This window comes from Triticum dicoccoides, chromosome 2A (genome assembly GCF_002162155.2).
Source record: "Triticum dicoccoides isolate Atlit2015 ecotype Zavitan chromosome 2A, WEW_v2.0, whole genome shotgun sequence".
Classification (NCBI taxonomy): domain Eukaryota; kingdom Viridiplantae; phylum Streptophyta; class Magnoliopsida; order Poales; family Poaceae; genus Triticum; species Triticum dicoccoides.
In genome coordinates, this window is record NC_041382.1 from 598356233 (window position 1) to 598364283 (window position 8051).

Here is an 8051-nt window from a genome sequence, read left to right on the forward strand (position 1 = left end):
TGGGGTGGTGCTTAATAAAATAAATATTTTTTCTCAAGCACTAGTGCTTATTTCTACAGGAGAGACGCATAATTAAGCGTCTATTCTTTAGAAATAAGCATTGATGCTTAAAAGGAAATATGTTTAGTTCTTCTAAGCACCTTGCATTGTACGAAGCCTTATATGGTTTTCAGTAGGGATAGATGCAAGTGGGCATCCTGCATAAGCCCTCATAAACAGGAAGTTAGTTCAAACTGAACTAAATCTAACCGAGACGATTACAACTAACTCGATCTATTTTGACTACGAAGCGGGGTGGTTCAGACGTTGTTCCACATCCATGGGTGTCATTACTAGTAGTAATGATAATGATCCAAGGAATAGCCATCTCGTTCAATTCTCCCACATCGAGTTTAGCATTGACTATAATTAACAAAAAAGAGTTAATAGTATCGAATTACCAAACATAGGGACATGGATCATGTGAGCTTGAGCTCACATGATCTTGGATAAACAACCCAATCCAAAAAATGTAAAAAAAACAAAAAAAAACTCTATTTTTTGGCTAGAAACATTGATATTTTTCTACATGCATGCAAATTTTCATAATGAAATCACATTTGTGGAGGTGTGAAAAAAGACAAAATCAATGCTCCAAAAAGAGTGTTTTTGGAAGCAGGATGCCCACACATCCACAAATGTGATTACAATGATGAAAGTTTACATACGTATAGAAAAAATATAAATGTTTCTTGCTACAAATAATTAGAAATTTTATATTTTTTTGAAATTTACTGTTCATCCAAGATCATGTGAGCCCTAGCTTACAAATTGGATGAACAGTAAATTTCTAAGCGGTTTTTTGAAATTTACTGTTCATCCAAAATCATACGAGTAGATCCTGAGCACTTCCAGTGAAGTGGTGAAGTAGTGGCCTATAGATGTAGTACTAATGAAACCGAACGGGAATGAAGCTTTTCCTTGGTTTTGATTTCTGCTCTGATCCAAAGTCAATTCTCCTACGGCACAGTAGAGAAGAACTAAAACTGCGAGCGATGATGATCTCATTAATTGTCTCCCTCTCGTTTTTGTTCTTTCTTTTTCCCACCCCGGTCGTTGTCATGCAGTGTGGTTGATTTGTTTATCACGTACTGAAGTAGAGTCTGCTCTACTTCCGCTTCAAACTGGAGAAGTACCCGTTGTTTCAGTGACGGTGACTTTTCAGCTGATGTTTTGGACCGCTGTTGTACAGCGACGATAAAATAATATCCCGGGTAAATTAGTCTTTCATCAACCAATCACCCTCAAGCTGCATTGTTTCGTGACGATGATTTAACTTAGGGAGCCGGCCACTAAACCCATCCAAAGAACGATCGGTCGTCCATTGAAACGACGTGTGCACACGTCCTTCCGGGTTTGTTGGGCTCATTAGCTAAAAACTCAAGGACCAAGACAAATATATTGGATAAAAGCATATGGATGCTAAACATCCAAAGGAATCACGGTGGAGGAACTTACTACTGATAATTCTTGAAAATATTGGATGCAAATTTATAGTGAATTGAGCATTTGCAAAGTGTTATGAGAAAATGTATTAATATCTAGACTGCATGAAATGAACAAAAATGAGGAGCTAAAATGCATCGTTAGGTTTTTATTCATGCATAGGAAGAATGTAATACTCCATCCATAACTTTTCAATTGTTTTGGGGCTAATTTTAACATGGTTCCTCTTACCTCCTCTTTTCACTCTACAATGACGATAAGAAAATACCAAGATAAAGTTATGAACCAATCACTGTCAAGCTTTCATTGTCTCATCAGAAGATTTAACTTAGGGAGCCAGCCACAAACCCCATCCAACGTCGGACAATCATTCATCTTTTTCGTGTGTACTTAATATGGATTTATATAGGTTCCCTTGAGTCTATTTTGACTAATAAATTATGAGTTATATGCCACAAGAGATATCATTGAAACATTCATTCGAATACAAATCCAGTGATATATTTTTGGCGTTTAACTCATATTTTGTTAATCAAATTTAAACTAGAAATTTGATTTGGACTAATAAACCTAGGCCGAGGAAGTAGTGGAGAAGCATGCATGCTAAACATCCGAAAAAATAGATGCAAATGTTAGAACGAACTGAGCATTTGCAAAGTTCTATAAGAAAATGTATCGATACAGATTCTTCATGAAATAAACATGAATGAGGACTAAAATGTATATTCCAGTTTTTATTCATGGATAACAAGAATGTAATACTTCCTCCTTTCAATAATATAGTGCACACTATTTTTTTTTGAAAAGTCATGCTCGATAAACTTTGACCAAGTTTGTATGTAGAAAAATTATCTAAAATCTATTAGGGCATCTCCAAAGCTGACCCGCAAAGCGGACACTGACACGGATGCGGGAGTCGGTCATCCAATGCTATCCACATATATTTCAAATAAAGTTTAAACAAAGCGAACGAATTACATGAAAACCGGATGATTTCCATACAAACCAGACAAAAACATTTATATTTCAGACATATTTTAACTAAAAACTATACTGGCCTAGGGTAAAACTAATCTACGACCGGCCGTGGTGGATCTCCACTCCCACGACATGTCTTCCCTATATCCGGCAGCCCGTTCACCGGACTGCCGGTAGCCTGTGAGGGATATGCTTCAGCGGAAGGGGAAGAATAGCCTCCCATCACTTTCGTCAAGCACGGGTCAGGGGTGGTTTTGACTTTTGGGGCACGGGAAGACGGTTGCCGTGGTCTACGCCCACGCTCATCCGGCAAGAGAACGACTGTGTAACCCGGCGAAGCGATGGCTGTGGCTTTCGTGGGACCAAAGCGGCGGCGGTCGCTCATGATCTACTTTTCCTTGCTGTTTGCTGTGGCTGCGGACATGTCGGCCTCCGCCGACATGGCTTCTTGCCCTACCCGACGGACATGTTGCCGCCATTGATGGTCGAGGATTTGCTGGGAGACGACGTTGTCTAGTCTGGACATGCGAGGAGGGAGTGGCGATGGAGATGGTGGTGGCGCCGGATTCGACGGGTTGCCGGCAAGCCAACCTGTATCGGGCTCTGGCTCGCCGGGCAATCCAGGCAACTTCAATGTCGGAGAACTCCTTCTGTTCACCCGAGGCCATGGCGGGTGTTGTACAATGAGGAGGTGGAGAGAGCGGAGGTGAGGTGTGGTTCTTGACCGGCTCCTGAACACGTTTATATAGCAAGTGAATGCGAGGAGTCAACCGAAGAGGTGTTTAATGCTCGTTGGCACAGAAACGAACGTGTGGCGCTCGGGGCGCCGTAGTAGGTTCCTCGGCACATGTGCGGTTTAGTGGAGGTAGGCGGGAAGGCGGATAGAGAAGGCATGCACAGGGGATGAGCAGCGGGCGGCGCTCTCAGTCGGCGAGCCCCTTCAATGTCGGCTATTGTGAGCGGTTGCATCCGCTCTGGACCGACATGAATGCTGGAAGCTAGCTTCGAGCGGGAACACCCGCGACCACGGAAAAGGGGTTTTTGATGGGTCAGGTTAATCAAACGCAGGCGTGACAGCGGTCCGAACGCCTAGAAAGCCCCTCCAGCTTGTCTCCAGTTTGCGGAAAAAGTGCGTCTGAACCGGTTGACGAACCGATACATGACCGTGTTGGATGGCAAAACACATCCGGACTGCGTGGTTCAGACGGTTGCGGATGGTTTGAAGGTCGGCATTGGAGATGCCCTTACACCCAATATATACCATATGAAAATATATTGCACTGCTACTAAGTACTCCTTCCGGTCCTTTTTAGTTCGCATATAAGATTTGACTAAAGTCAAGCCTCGTAAAGTTTGACCAGCTTTCTAGAAAAAAGTGTCAACATTCACAATCTGAAATCAATACCACTAGATGTGTCATGACTTAAAGTTTCATATTATATAACTTTAGCATGGCAGATGTTGATATTTTTTCATATAAATACGATCAAACTTTGTGAAGTTTGACTTCAAAGAATTCTAATATGCAGAGTAAAAAGGATCAGAGGGAGTACTCAGTAATGTATAAGTGCAACTCTTTCTGAAAAATAAAAATGTAGTTTTTTGAGTCATGTGCTTCAGAGTCCAGAAGTTTACTTAGGAGTTGCAGAATTCACCCACCCGTTGAGGAAGTCGGCTCCTCTACAGGAGTCACCTGCTGTCTGCAAGCTACCCCTTTAGCGCCGTGATGGCATCCGAGCCTAACTGGCCTACAGGACAGCTCTTCTGGGGCTAACCGCTGGCCATGTCCTCGGTGGTAGAAACGTCGATATCTTGTTTAATTTATAAGAAAATGATACAATAGCAAAGTTTACCGCAGAAAAAGAAGATAGCAAACTCATAGGATTTTTGTTCTGACGATACTATGTATCCACTTTATTTAAAGAAACAGAGGAAATAAAAAAACTATGAAAATCACCTTTAACCGAAACACATGAATTTTACCCTAAAAACACATGAGTTTGACAGAGTATTTGAATTTCTACACTACGAACAAGACAATAATCTTTGGCGGTAACAATAGCGTCCAAATTGTACTTCTGACATTGGTTTGACTTTGATTCTATTTTTGGAGAAACAACTTTGATTTTGACCTTGGCATTGGTTTAAATACAGTTCCTTAAACCCACTATCTCATACACGCATTCCTAACGTAATGTTCCACTAGGCCATTACGATGAGTCACGAACTCTGGCGCGGTGGAAGCCTCCGTTTACCTAACCTCGCGATAGCTCGGACCGAGCGAGAAATTGTTGTTGAACTTGGCCATCAATCCAGTCTCACTTTTCTCAAAGATCCAAATAAAAAGGAGGCAGTTGATTTGCTCGAACTTGAAGTGACGTGAGAACACGAGCACATTGCCAGGTGGTCCCGGAGGCGTACGTGCGGTGTGGTGTGGGCTGACGGCCGGCGAGATGATGGGGTAGAGTAGACTTCCACGGTCGACAGAGGAAAAAAAATATCACGACTAACTGGAGTTGCATAGAGATATTTTGCAAGGGAAATGGAACTATGGCGAGATGGTTGGGTTGAACATGGAAGATCATGGAGTACGTAGGATGCGGCTGTTGAGCGCCTCGTGGGCTGGGGTTGGCAGCACAGTCACAGTGGATGCACCTGTTGCTTTCTGTTGGCACCGTCGTCTATCTTGTCAACCAAGAGTTAATCAATCGATCGATCCGGAGACGGGAGGGAGACCCCGTCGGCCAACAGCGCACGATGAGGTGGTGCTTCATCACGTTCGACGCCGTGGTGTGTAAAGCTAGCTAGCCAGTTCTCGATCGGGGTGCGAACTGTACGACCGACATGATGCGGCGTGCGCGTGCGTGGGAATACGTGGTTCAACGAGTTGACACGAAGGTTGCCCGTACGAGTAAGGAAACGGTGCCCATCGGTTTCGGGAGTGGCAAGTTCGGTTCATGTCACGCGCGTGTTCTCATCCTTTGCTTACAGTAATATGCAAGAGATACAAGTACGTCTTCCATACGTCAGCTGTTCGCAAAGTTTCTCGAAAAGAAAACAGGTTTGGTAATTCTCGTCCAACACCTATACGATCTGATTAATTAATTAAATAAAAGCAAAAAATGCACATGAATATCTATGTCGAAGCAAAAAAAATTAATAGAAGGAATGCCCCTAGCCTCTGCATCAGAATGATGCATGCAGCCAAACGTAGAAGCAAATGGTGTAAAAGTTAGGTGGGACTTGCTTAATTCTTACTGCTCACAAAGCTCATTACTGCAGAATTTAGATATTTCTGGGTGGATGATGGAGCACTCTTGGTGGGTCAACATGTCAAACGACAACAACATTTCATCGAAAATGACGACTTCTCTCATAATGCTTATCTATTGGTCTATTAGAAATGAGTGAAACACTAGGGTATTTCAAAAGAAATCAATGTTGCCTCAAGTCATTGTTGCAAACATTAAGAATGAGGTCAAGCTTTATGCAATTGCAGGAGCTGAACATTTGAGTAGTATCCTACCGGGAGAGGAGCCCCTCATTTTTTGTGCTTGCAGAGTAGTCCCTTTTGTAATAGGTTCATTTTTCAGCTTAAAACTTTATCTTCATATACTTAATGGATAAGACAAATCTTTTGCCTCCGTTTTAGGAATCATTTAGTGCCCAATTAATTTTTTCAACATATCCTCCAAAGCAGAAAATTTTCCTCCTAAAAAGACAAACACATTTGGTCTTTCATCAAATATGAAGTGGGTTTCTCGCATACATGGCATGGGTTTTGATCGGACTTGCCACATGGGCATCTATGCCATCTTCTCATCATGTTCCTGGTTTTGTTTTCATTTTATTTTCGGTGCTCTTCTCCTCTCTCGCTTGGGCGAGTTCGAGTTACTCATGGCAACACACCTCTCCCCTTTTTCTCCTATGCTTGTGTGTTTCTTGAGTCATATGTTGATTTGGCACATATGTGACAATGTGGACAGACGTGTATGTGATAAGTTGAGTGAAAATCATGTCAGACAAGCACGGATAATGCCACAGGTCGATTAAGCGACCAAGTGTCTCCAGTCAAGGAAGGTGGTGGATCCAAGGTTGAAAAGAAGGTAAGACCAAAATTCAACTATGCAAACTATTGAGAGATCATAAATTTATTTTTCTTAAGTCGAAGTACTAACCTAATGTACATCTTTTACACAAGGCTTTTCCACGTCGTTCGTCTGTGCCGTGGCATGGTATTGTTCATGGGTGAAATTGTTTGAAAAAGGAGTCGAGTGAGTTTTCTGACCTTATGCCCCCCCAGTTCAAATAGGTGGGATAGGGGTGGTTAGACATAGTATCCCAATGATGTTGAGATAGTGTTAAGTTCGTGTGTTCCTCGCATCCCAATATATGATTTTATTGCCTAAAAAATGATTTTATTGCTTGGCTTGACAAGAGAAATGGACTTTTCTTGATCATGAGTGTGTATAAGTTGACTCTAGGAGATCAAATGTGTTCTAATGACTTGGGACAATACATTGCTACTGGAGATGGGGATAGGACTAAATGGAACCTGATCTGGAAAGCTAATGTCCCTCGTAAAGTGAGAGTTCTTGTATGAAGGGCGGCTACGAATAGTCTGGCAACACATATGCCAAGACTTCGTCATCATCAAATTGCATGTAGTGCGTGTATCAGTTCTGATGTGGCAAGGAGGATGTTTTTCATGCGCTTACGGTGAAGGAAATATGCCCTAGAGGCAATAATAAAGTTATTATTTATTTCCTTATATCATGATAAATGTTTATTATTCATACTAGAATTGTATTAACCGGAAACATAATACATGTGTGAATACATAGACAAACGGAGTGTCACTAGTATGCCTCTACTTGACTAGCTCGTTAATCAAAGATGGTTATGTTTCCTAACCATGAACAAAGAGTTGTTATTTGATTAACGGGATCACATCATTAGGTGAATGATCTGATTGACATGACCCATTCCATTAGCTTAGCACCCGATCGTTTAGTATGTAACTATTGCTTTCTTCATAACTTATACATGTTCCTATGACTATGAGATTATGCAACTCCCGTTTGCCGGAGGAACACTTTGTGTGCTACCAAACGTCACAACGTAAATGGGTGATTATAAAGATACTCTACTGTTGGGGAACGTAGTAATTTCAAAAAATTTCCTACGCACACGCAAGATCATGGTGATGATATAGCAACGAGGGGAGAGTGTTGTCTACGTACCCTCGTAGACCGAAGCGGAAGCGTTGACGCAACGTAGAGGAAGTAGTCGTACGTCCTCCGGTTCAACCGATCCAAGTACCGTTACTCCGGCACCTCCGAGTTCTTGACACGCGTACAGCTCGATGACGCACCCTCGATCTCCGATCCAGCAGAGGCGCCGAGGGGGAGTTCCGTCAGCACGACGGCGTGGTGACGATCTTGATGTTCTCCTGTTGCAGGGCTTCGCCTAAGCACCGCTACAATATGACCGAGGTGTAATATCGTGGAGGGGGGCACCGCACACGGCTAAGGAACGATCAATGATCAACTTGTGTGTCCTAGGGTGCCCCCCTACCCCCGTATATA